General features: G+C 35.8%; 1 protein-coding gene across 4 annotated transcripts in view; it reads right to left on the reverse strand.

Annotated features, from left to right (window-relative positions):
- GPATCH2 (G-patch domain containing 2) overlaps positions 1 to 12,229 on the reverse strand; it is a 129,942-nt gene that overhangs the window by 22,049 nt on the left and 95,664 nt on the right. The window lies entirely within an intron of this gene.

Here is a 12,229-nt window from a genome sequence, read left to right on the forward strand (position 1 = left end):
TGGGGGAAATGCAAAATGTTTGCATGGTTATTTTGTATGTCTCATTGTAACGACATGTCTGCTGATCACTTTATTCTGTCTGTCTCCTGTTAGCAGCTGTCACTTTCCTTGCAAGCTGCAATGCTTTATTTGGTATCAGCACAGTTGCTTTTGTTGGTGCACTGTAATTGTGCCAACGGTTACAACATCATTGAGGGCAAACTTAATTTTGTCCCTTAGTATATTTACTGTCAAACCATTTACCGGACAATACTATGACATTGCCAAGATTACTTGTAAGTAACAGAGCTGATGGTTTTATGTTCTGCTTGTGTCAAAAACGCATAAAAGTACCGATTACTAACAAAGGCAGATGCGGAAGAGTATGCATTTTTTGTTTAACGGTATTTATTAAATATCTGTACTCTAACTTGCAAAAATCCTATGCTGCATACTATTATGATGCAATAACGTTTTCAAGAAGCCTGATTTCTACATCACAATTAGATGAATTGGTAATGATCAATACTTGCCTACCCATTATATTCCAATTAACATCTCTCTCACCTGAGGCACAAATCCACAGTAAATAGTGACACACCGTTCTGCCACAGTATCAATGCATTCCTGCAGATGGCTGTAGAACTCTGCAAGTTTATCACCACTGAACGCTTCAGCTAATGTAGAGGCTTGATAAAAGTTTGTAAGTGAACTTCTTTCACAAGAGATTACGATAAGGCAAGAGTTGACTGGTTTGCATTTTAGAGGGGACTTCAGAGAATTATTTTGACGCTGTCAGTCCTCAGTCTTAAAATATAGATACAAAATAGATATGAATATGGATATGACTGAAGAGAGAATGCAGTGAGGACCACAAGTCACTTTAAGCTGAAATTACTGGACAATTTCTTATAAACTGAAATTGAGTAGGGAGTGCATGAAGCAATGTTCACAGCAGCAGTTAAAAATGAAAAAAGAGAACTCACAATTGCGTAATAGAGAAGCAAGACAATAAAATGATTAAAAAACCCGGATGTGTGGAACAGCTCAACTTTATAAAAATCAAAGAATAATCTGAGCAAACGTCCCATTATTTAAGTACCTTTTACACAAAAATATCACAGAAATGGTTCTCGTATCCTTACACAGAATGGCCCTGTAGTAGAGATTATCTCATTTCTTACATGGCTTAAAATGCAGACTCTGCTGCATCTGGTGGCCAATGGAAGCGCATCCATTAGCCCTGCTTAAGTAAAACAGCTTGGATGAACTTTAACTCTTACTGTGCCTTCCTAAATCTCCACAAATGGCAGACAATGGCTTCAAGAGCATTTGAGTCCATGGAACAGTTTATGATCAGTTTAGAGGGAAACACCATTAAAAACCTGTTATATATGTATTTCTAAATGTCCAATGACACTATTAGCTAATTAGGTAAGAGGAACACAAAATTCTACACTTCCATTTGACTGAGTCTCCAGAAGTATGGTCATCAAATACATGTAGTAGGCAACTGGTGACATAAATTTGGGAAGATTATTCTGTATTATCTATAACCAATACTTCTAATCTTTGCCTCTGGCATGTACCTCAATATAACCACAGAAGAGATGCATGATGATTTCATAATATTACCCTGAAATATGCAAGGCACATTTGTTTTTGAGGAAAAATATATGAAAACCAATGGCTAAGGAATTTTATAAGGAAAGATTTCCTCTTTCTCTTGTTGCACACAGCTTGGCCAAAACATGGACACAGCCTCTGGTCTCCATCTGAACGCCCAGAGAAGAGTAATATATGCAGTAACGTACGTGCCTCGTGGACAATTAGAGAGGGATGGCTCCTTGTCCATTCTGAAGAAGGTAGCTACATCCTTTTGCTCTCTAAGATATGCATAGTGCATGTGCACTTCCAGTAGATGCACAGGACACTACTTTGAGGCCAATGTTTCTGAGGAGTAGATGAAGACAGATAAGAGCGAACAAAACAGTTGCTTTACTAAGATGCGGAGTCCAAATCTTCACTGTTGTTATGGTATAGGACAATCTTGAAAAACAATCCAGTAATGTTTTATTAAGAACGTTTGAGATAAACCTCACTGAGTACAAATTTACCTGTCTAGGTCAAATCCATGTCTGAAATCTATTTTGTTATTTGTCACAGAAACATGTCACATGCATGTGTGCCTGGTGGCAATCTAGGCAGTCAGTGTACTGAATGTCCCAACGCTCACCACAGTTTATAACCAAAGCTAATGTGACAGCTGCATTCCTGGTGGACAGTTCCTCACCTGAGCCTTTTTTCCAGAAAAAAATACTTGTGATAATGGGACACTGAGATTGCATGCTCAGTTTGTACATAAGGTCTACCTCTACTTCCATCAAACCCTCTCAGTGAATTAGAAGAATTTCATGGCTTTTATGGAACCCACAAAAGCAGCATCAATGATATGCAGTATCAGGAGACAGACTCCTTGAAATCAGAAACTTAAAAGTCTTGTTTTATAGTTTGCTTGATTTTTTTTTTAATATGTGAAATAATGCACAATTTCATACATATTCCCTCATGCTAACTTTCTGGAGGTTGTAGGAAGAACTACCCCCACCCCTCCCAGCTTGACAGTATTGAAAGGATTTCTCTCTTGGCTGGGAGTGGTAGACCAGTACTGCTGCAAATTAGTCTTGTCTACAAAATACATTAAAAGAAACTTTTCATTCAGAGCTAAGGAACCAGCAATATAATAATGAAATACAATGCACATGCAGCATATATATAATTTTTAATGTTTATGAAAATGAATATATATTTCTTCTTGGTATCACTTTTGTCAGATACCATTCAGGTGAAATCAGTTGCACCCTTGATTCCTCCACATCCTTTACAAACAGTAAAGCTTTTCTTCAGACTTGTCTAAAGAATGACATCATCTATACAACAGATTGCTTCACCTGCCTCCACAAGTGCAAAAACCATTACACTAACCACAAGCACTATGCACTTTATTTTCCTTTTATTAAATCTTAAACAGATGTGATAAAACCATGCAATTCTATCAAATTCCTTTCATACTATGCCAATCTGTTCACAACATAACTTTAAACATAAGGGTGAACCTGTATTATTGAAAGTCCTAGTGCAATCCTATTACGAGAAGAATACAATCTTCCCTTGGCCCCATCAGATTATCTCATCACCTAATACTATATCCTAATATGTTCCTATTATCTTTTTCAGCACTTTTCATTGTTATTCAGACACCAGCAGTCGTCCAAAATTTACCTGAACTCTACAAATCTACACACTCCACTCTGGCATAATTTTAGCAAACACAATGGAAGATAAAAACTCACATCACTACATATGTTTTGACACCCAATCTCAAGTCACTTATGTATTTTATTTGTGAATTGAGTCTCTAGAAAAAAACCCTGTAGTAGAGGCCTACTGCCCTCAGAAAGGATAATGCATTGTTTTTTCTTGTTTCTAATTAGTAATTTAAGCATATGTTCAGCATTTAACTCTAAATGTTTGCCTTTTCCCCAAGCTCTAAGACAGCTGTCCAAGATGTGAATGCCAGAAAACATTTAAATATCAACATCTGTTGAATTATGTTAATTTAGTGTAATATAATTGGGCATGAGTTGGAATTGATCAAAAGTATATGAATTACAAAAAGGCAAATCCAAACTAATTTCTTGGTGTACAAACAAGTCACCAAGGAACATTGAGGGAATAAAACAAAAAAATCCATTTCTGTTAAAAATTAAATAGCTGAAACCTACAGTTTTCTTCAACAAATGACATGATTTCACATTTTCAAGAAAGGAAATTAATATTTCTACTCATTCACAGAATATAAATTTTATATTAATTCAGAATATTTCTAAATATTTGACAGCAAGTTCCATTATTTTTTTTATGTCAAGCAACACCTGATAAAAATGAATAATGCTCATATGTGTGTAATGGTGAAATGTAGTTAGGAAATAGGTTGCAGTAATGGAATACCATCTTGTTACAGGACAATAGTGTTTCAAAAATTCTAAAATGAACATTCTTTTGTTTCTTCATCTTGTGACAACATTGTTGATATCCAAAAGATATGGGCCCTGATCCAGCTCTGAAGTGATTTGGAAAATATCTTTCTGACTTGAGTAATAACCATGGGCTTGAACGGATACTTCCACAGAAGGACTCGATAGCTTACTCAGATACGCTATTTCTTCCAGATAGTTAAAAAAAAAAGTATGTGTCCAGAAATAAGTATGATATTCACTAAATAAAGACAGTGCAGGACAAATCTATTTTGTTGAAAAGACTTTAAAAAACACATCCCATCTATATAGTTCTGGATTATACTCATATAGAGTTAGGTTAAATTACTTCAAACATTAGCACCATATTCAAAATCCTTTACTTTTAGAACAGGTACAGAGGAAGAAGCAACACTATAAAAATCCATAAATATCTAATATAGTAGCTTAGAAATGGAACAAGGAAAATGTCTTGTCAGGTTGGAAGCACTCAACCTGTATATCAATTTCTTTCTTTACCTCCGTGATGGGAAGGTGAGCAAACATGGCCAACTGGAATAAATTTGGTCCACTATAAGAGACCAATAATTCAATTAATGTAGGTAAACAACCAGCACAATGTAAAGATTTTTAATCAGTCATTCAGACCTAGATCTGGACCAGTGATCCAGACGCTTTTTGTCCTATTACAAATGCTAGTCAGTCCTTAACCTACTGCCTTCCAATCAGTTCCAAGAAAATAACAGCTCTGCAGCTGGACCCCAGCATCATTCTCCTCCTTAGTCCCTTCCGCTTCCCTATTTTTAATATTATGCTTGAGAAACAACTCTTCAAACAATCTAATTGTCTGGCCAAGATAGTACAGTTATAATGCAGTCAATCTGATAAAGATATAATTGTGTGCAAGGTGGGATGGGGGGGGGGGGGAAATCACTAAAGCTAACTGAACATTAAGCAAATTATGCTTCCTAACACTCTGCACCCATTCCCCTCAGTAACTGTCATGCAACTCCATTGAGTACAAGGGGTCTGCAAGGTGTAGGAGTGAATGCAAAATTTGACTTTCTAGTAACAAAGGAGAGCAGGTAAGAGAAAGTTAAAGAAACACTGACTTTTTGGTTTTGTCCTTTTTAGTTTCAAAATTCTTTCATAGCACAATCTTCACTTATGTCCTCCCGCTCTATATTATTAATTAGTGATATTAAAGCTTCTAAAAATATATATATAAAGTAACAGAAGCCTTTGCAAAACAAATTCCCAAACCCAAAAATGAGGAGGCTGAACAGTGTCCTTTTCTTCCTTTTGGCTAGGACAGTTACCAAACATTAGTTTCCAGATAGGCTGAAATGCATTATTATAATAAATGATCAAAAATTCAAAATAGCAACAAAGAAAATAAACATGAAAATTCCAAATAATTTGAAAGAAACAACTCAAATTTTCTTCTGAACTCTCTCCTCACACAAAACCACAGTCTGGATAGAAGTCAGTGTGTCTATGCCTCAGAATTTTAGTGAATATGCATCAGTGGATGCTGCTTTGCGTATGTGAGATTCAGGGATCCCTCCAAGCTTAGTAGGAACTCAATGCAAAAATTGCACAGTTTAATTTACAATAAGAACAGAATTTACAATAAGAACAGAAAAACAAAATGCAAAATGACCTCTTTTGATTGCAATGTCACTTAACAATAGGTTAAACAGTTCATGGAACTACAGTGCAAGTTACTGTGCATAGCTCCTGCTCAGACCTTAAAACAGCAGGAATGGTCTTCACACCTCTGAAGCCCAAATTAACTTTATCCTTATGCCATTAGCATTTTAACAGGTAAGCTGAGACAAGCAAAGCTTGAGCTTTGGAGCACAAACTCAAGCGAAAAAAGAGAGAAAGAGTCTAACACAGCTGAGTGTGAGAAATAAGCATACCACGTGCTAAAATTTGGGTACCTGAAAGTGAGAAATTTGCTATGAATTAATTCAGGGGAAAATTAAATCCAGATGGTACATCAGGAGGATCCAGAAGTACATAATTTCTGGAGGTTAACTGATTTTTTTATTATATATGTTTTTAAAAATCAGGACTAATTGACTTCCTGTTAGTTAACATACTCATGTGTACCTGGAATTCAATTTTAAATGACAAATTTTCAGTATCACTTAGCAGCTTATTGATGTACGATATTAGAAAGTATACTAGATTTTAGCACAATAAGAACGAAGTTTGGCTTGTGGTTTTGTACTTAATTAGTTTTGCATTAAAGATGCAATGAAACTGCTCAGATCATACGGAAAAATGTATTTTCAAAACAGAGCACGTTCTCTTCAAAATTTCTGCTACTTTTGCAAATGTTTTCATGGAAGTTGAGATAAAATATGATACTTTTAAGACACTTAGTGACTAATGTTCATTTAATCAATGGATACTTTAAATCTATCCCTGAACCAACACTGAGGCTTGAAGATTTCCATAAAATTAAAGCATCACATACTGGCTACATTTTGAAATAACAATCAAACTGTCATTGCCCCACCCCTCTCCCCCAAAATGAAAATCTTTTCGGCACCTTAAAAATAATGCCATAGTATAGAAAACTCAATCATGAATTGCCCTCTTCCAAAATGGCACCATCTTTTATTCTTCCCAGAGAAGAAAAATACCAAACTGACAGAATAACGTTGTCCCTGAGGGTGATGGCGAGGGAGGAAAGCAATGTGTCCTCAAACATTCACATAATTTAATCTGGAACTGCAAATATTATTAAGCACCAATCATAACGGTACAGTTACTGCTTCATGGCACTCCAAAGAGGAGATAAAACTGCTTAGTTGTTAATTTCTAATGATGTAAACACATTTAGATTTTAATGTTATATCTGAATCTCCTGCATTATTAGCTCTGGGGTTACAAGATATTAACTTACTACCTTTAATAATTTTACACTTGAATTAAAAGGCATGTTTAAATATTACTTTCTTTTAAAGTATTTTTGTTGGGAATACGTGTTCATCTGATGGCAGAAGTGAATCACCTAGTAACACAGCTATGCATTCCTTAGCTTTACTGCAGTGTAAGTGTGTGCACATTTTCATGTATAATTTTCAAAAACTGGCTGAATTTACCTCCTCTGGTATTGTAATTTCATTCCGCAAAAGCCACATTAAACAATTACAGTTCTTGTAATTAACCAGTAGTCTAATGTACAGTTTTCTTATCCCAATCCATTAACAGCTGCTCAAAAAATGTAGTAATTAATGGTTTCATTTATTTTTGGCAAACCTGCAACTCGACAAATAGTTTTGTATCTGCTGCAAATTAGGACTCTTTCCCAAACAACAGATGACACGGTGGGAAAGAGGGAGCAAGCAGAATCCTTGCACATCTTTGTCTCTTTAGAAGATCAAATAAAGAGCAGCTGTAATGCTATTTGTCACATCTGTGTAAAAAAGTACCATGATCCGTATCACCAGATGAAAATGAGTAAGTGCTGTACAAATGGGAGTTTCCCTTCCAAACTGGGATAGCTAGAAAGTTGTATTTGTATCCAAAGCAATAATATACTTTTGAAAAGCTCTCATCAGGTTTGGTGTCATTCTTCTCTTTGGAGGTTTCTTTAAATACTGATTCGTAGAAAATACTGTTAGTCATAAGAAGTAAAAATACTTGAGAGACATCCTCCTGTACCAACACAGGGCACATATTTAAACTGGATTGAGAACTACTAGGGCAAGGAGGGAAAGAGACAGTTGCAGAAAACATGGGGAAGTTATGACTAATGTTCTGGGTTTTTATTGACACATCACCATTCATTAGCATCTGACATACTCCCTTTACGTAACATTTCTTGTACTACTTCCAGGGTGTGCTTTCCTGACAGTCTCCTTCAGGTGTGCAGAGACCCATATTTCAGTCTGTGCCGTGCACCATGGCAGGACAAGACTTCAAAGGCTTCTTGCCAGCTCAAAATAGAGCAGCAACAGCTGATCATTGGACGACTGGCACACAGTCCTCCTTTCACATTATAGTAATGGCTGAGTAGGTGGCTCCTGCTGATTTTTGAAGAAATATCAAGGTACCACCTCTACCTCAAGCTATGGTCTACTCCGCAGCCACAAGAAGCGGCCAACTACTTCATACTAAGCTGCTGCTACGTTGACTAGATTGTTAACTCAGCATCAGTTAGCTAGTTTAAACCTAACTTGTGTAATTCTACTCCACCTTGAAATCATTTTTGTGAATATGACTTAGCGCTCTTTCAAGCCAGAACTGAGCTGCATAAGAACTACAAACAGCTTTTTTTTCCTTTTAAAGATCCCTGGGGGAGCATTTGAGCCAACACTGAATTATCAAGATATGACCAAAAAAATCGGCAAGCAGCAGAAATTCTGGCACTATTTTCTTTTCAGTTTCTCAATTCATGCATGTGTCAAATTCTACTTACAGTACAATAAGAAAAAATAAATGTGTAGATAACATAACGATACTTAACAGAAGTACACTGTAAAAGAAATATGACACAAGACCATTATGTATAGTAAAGGAAATAATTCTAGAAGTTTAACTTATTCAGTAGTCTTCTGTATTCCCAACTGCAATTCTGTTGTTTCTAGATTACAGCATAAATTAACTAGTTATGGCATCGACTGTGTGACCAAAGGCAAAATATTAAGTTGTTTAAGTATTCTGGTTATTCTGTCAAATGAGGATAAAAGTACTTCCTAACTTCATACGGGTATTGTGAGGATAAATACATTAAATATTAAGAGACAGGCAGACAGTTGTGTGATGGAGGTCCCCCATACATTTAACACCATAATCACATGTTCGAAATCATGTTATAGCAGTTCAGCAAAACACCGTTCAACGCTGTCTCCACAGCTGACCAAATGAATCTCTTAGCCCTGGGGAATCTTCTTTAGGTAGAACTCATTTTTAGAAAATTTTACAAAGGTGACTTAAGAAAAGGTGTTTCACCTGATGACAGGAGCAGGCAAACAATGAGCGCATGATCAGCTATGGCAGTTCAGCTGCCAAGCAGCAACTTGTTAACTCGCCATAACTCAATCATGTTCAATTGTTTGCCCACAGCCTCGGGCTACCGACAGACATTTGGTCTGCTAACAACTGCGCCAGACGAAGACATTACTATCCCAAGCTATTTGTTATCACACATCTGCTGGAGATTATCATCTCCACAGCTCTGCCGGAGGAAGAAATCATGTGAGCGCTCCCTAATATGGTTTGTACAAACCCAGCCAATTTCATTTAAATAGGTGAGTTGAGCTAACCAGGCTGGTTTTGCCCAAAGCATATTAAAAAATGCAGATAAAAACCCCTTCCTTTACTGGTAAAAGAGTAGAGGATGAAAACAAGCAGCTGGAAGAATTAACACCTTCAAGCAGTGTAGCTGGACTGGGGAGGGGACTGGTCCTGTCCTAATAGAGAGAGAGAATGTAAACAGAGAACTTTTTCAAGGCTATACAGGAGAAATAAATGCAGCTTCTAAACCAGTATTATTTAGTATTGTTTATGTAATTTAAGTAATTAATGGGAAAACTACATATTTGTAGATTAAAGCTCATCTGTAAAGGTAGCATAAATATATATAAACACACATACTTAAATGTGTCAAATACAGAAGATCACATGTATTGAACTGTATCAGCATAATATAATCTATCTAGGTTCTAAGTTTTGTGGTGCAGGACTGTCCCCCTCCTTAACGTTTGGTTCATCAGTAGCCATATCAACAGTTCTCAACAACCTAATTATCTTGCCCCTAGTAAAAGTTGGTGCTAGTTTATATAGGATTGGTTCATTATTATTAATTTTGACAGAGAAACCTAATACAAGCAACCCAGTACAGTAAAGCTCACCCAGAAAGTATCAGTATTATTCCACCACGAAGAGACAGCCGCAGACCACTGCTGTGCTTAGAGCTCTGCACCTTTCTGATGTATTTACAGAATGAATTATTCCACAAGTCACTGATCTAATGTAATACGGGTATTTACATACTGTCTACATGCTGAGACAAGAACTGTGTTCAGTCATCCAAAAGGGGTAAGAAAAGTCAAGGCAAGCATAGAAAAATGTGTGTGTATATACATATCTCGTATACATATGAAAATCAGAAAAAAGGTCTTCCAGAACAGCAAATGAAAAAGATACAGTCCCACAACAAGAAACATAGCTGTGTGAAAACTATACAAAGATCCAGAGAAATTCAGCCTTGCAATAAAAGCAGATTAAACTGTTTTCTGGATAAGTACAATAATATTATAGAATTTCCAATACTTACCCACTGCTGCTGTTCTATCACCGCATTTAGCAACAAACAGTAAGACAATATAAGCAATTACTTTTTGTATGCCTCTTTTTAAGGAGGTTACTCATCTGAATTACCTCGACATGTCAACTGTAATAGTTTAGCACACGAAGAACTAATTTAGAATCAATTTTAGAAAGCCTTAGACTTTCAAGTGTGAGTAAACACTTGCATTCAACAGAAGATTTAACTGCATATGCATGTCGTACACTGAAACAATGAAGGATTTACTACAACGTCACTTAATTCAACCTTGTGACATTTGATTGGTATCATTGTAGTTTAGTGGTTTTTAAAGTATTTGGGCACATGCAAAAATCTAAATGACAGATTTCCATTTTAAGGTTTCACACACAGTAATGAAAATGCACATTTGCAACTAAGGTGATATTCACCATTTTATTAACTCTGTGAACAATTCTTTGCTACTAAAACAATAATTTATATAGGTACCTTGTTAAGCAGAAACATTTTCCTTCTCTATATTGGTCCGGTGAAACTAAGATTAACCCTTTTGGTAGAAGTGATAATTTAAAATTAAGTAAAACCAAAATCAGCCTTCAATATTAACCACAGATAAATCTGACATGTGTCACTCTGCACCACGAATTTCATTTGTAAGGAACAAAATACCACAGGAATTGTCTTGAATCGAATGAGGATAGGTACTATGAACACATGAGGAGATGAACTACGTATCTGTCATGTGTTGTTCCTATATATCTGAAACTCAATCTCTATTTTGGTTGTAACAGCTTTTGATAAAAAGCAAAATATTAGGTTATACAACACTTAAACCATAGGAAGAAAGTAGTCACCAGACATGTTATTGGCCTGAGAGAAAAAAGCATTTGCATATGGTGCAAATTAAATTCTTATTTTCAGCAGATAAACTGTAGCAAGAATGTTAAAATTTGTTCAATATACGTCTTGTAAATAAGACGTATATGACTTGATATTCTAAGATGGCCTGTTAAAAATATCATTGTCATAGAAGTTTGAGAACTTCTCTTCAAGTCACATTAAAGAACTAACAATAAAGTTTCTGTGGTAGGCAGAGAAAACATTGGTTTTCTGAAAAAACACAGATAACTATTTTGAAATAACCTGACTCCATCTGGAGGAAAAAGCCTTTGAAAACAGAGATGATGGTACCAGGAGATGTTAGCAGGTAACCCTGCTGTTTTTAAAGGTATTACAGTCTGATAATATACTGTGGCTTTATGTACATCATAATAATGGTTTATGTAAGTCTTACTTTAATATTACAGATACTTTATGGAAAATGCCAGTCTTCAGTCTTGGATTTGCCACCTATTGGTTCTACACAACCCTGCCAGATGTTTATTGGGATAACAGTCTACTAACGTACTGCTGATTGGACATGAAGAGAGGTTGAAGATCATTTCAGGTATTTAATGCCATTTAAAAAATCTCTATTCTAACTGCTTGTGTAGGTAGCAATCACTTCACAAGAGCTTCACTGGTCAGAATAACAAACAAGTAAGTTAGGATTCTGAATTCCTCAGACACCATTTTACATTGCTACAGCATAAAAAAGTTCCTAAAATGACTTTAAATATAATCTGTTTCTTACTGCTCACTTTATCTCCACTTTATACTCCGTCTCATATAAGCAGCCTGATAGTAAGTGTGCATTTATGGTGAAAATCTATATCTAAAGTGAACTCATTCTAAAATTCTGGCAAGTGCGCTTGCAGAAAATGTATGCAGAAATTTTCAAATTTTTTTTTGCTTACTATAAAAGGTTTAATAGAAAAGATAACCACAATTTCTGAAGATGAATGACCAACACTTGCATAACCAGTGTTTTAGAGTGTGTAACCAGAACTTGTATACAAGTTGAAATAGATTCATATTTAATATG

This window comes from Ciconia boyciana, chromosome 3 (genome assembly GCF_034638445.1).
Source record: "Ciconia boyciana chromosome 3, ASM3463844v1, whole genome shotgun sequence".
NCBI classification, from domain to species: domain Eukaryota; kingdom Metazoa; phylum Chordata; class Aves; order Ciconiiformes; family Ciconiidae; genus Ciconia; species Ciconia boyciana.